Source organism: Lycium ferocissimum, chromosome 10 (genome assembly GCF_029784015.1).
Source record: "Lycium ferocissimum isolate CSIRO_LF1 chromosome 10, AGI_CSIRO_Lferr_CH_V1, whole genome shotgun sequence".
Taxonomy (NCBI): Eukaryota; Viridiplantae; Streptophyta; class Magnoliopsida; order Solanales; family Solanaceae; genus Lycium; species Lycium ferocissimum.
In genome coordinates this window covers 49,543,757-49,544,261 of record NC_081351.1, presented here as the reverse complement: position 1 = coordinate 49,544,261, position 505 = coordinate 49,543,757, and positions in this window count along the sequence as shown.

Below are 505 nucleotides of genomic sequence, written 5' to 3'. Positions count from 1 at the left end.
GCAAACCAAAGGATGCCTATGATTTACGTCAAGCTCTATACATATCACGTTTTTTTCCATTTTGAATTGAAGGCAAATCATGTGCTATAGCAACACTAATTCTGAATAGTTATTGCAGCTTATTTTGTTTTATTTTTTAAGGTGCTTATGACAGTTTGCATTGCAAGCTTCTTTGTTGCAAATCATTTTTTATTGACTATAAACTAGTTCAGATTTTCAGTGCTTTGGCGTACATACACGTCTGCCACAGGGACATCAAGCTTCAGATTTTACTGGTCTGTTTTTGAAGCTGTAGAGTCTGTCTATTAAAGGTTTATGATATTGACTAGTGCAGTTTGCTATGGCAGGTCAGCCAACATACACACCAGCTTAAGCTTTGTAATTTTGGGAGTGCAAAAGTTCTGGTAATTGTAAGTAACATTTTTGCTTGTGACTGTACTCCATAATTAGTTGACTAATTCCAATTATGAAGAACAAATTCGTTTTATTTATATATTTATATTTA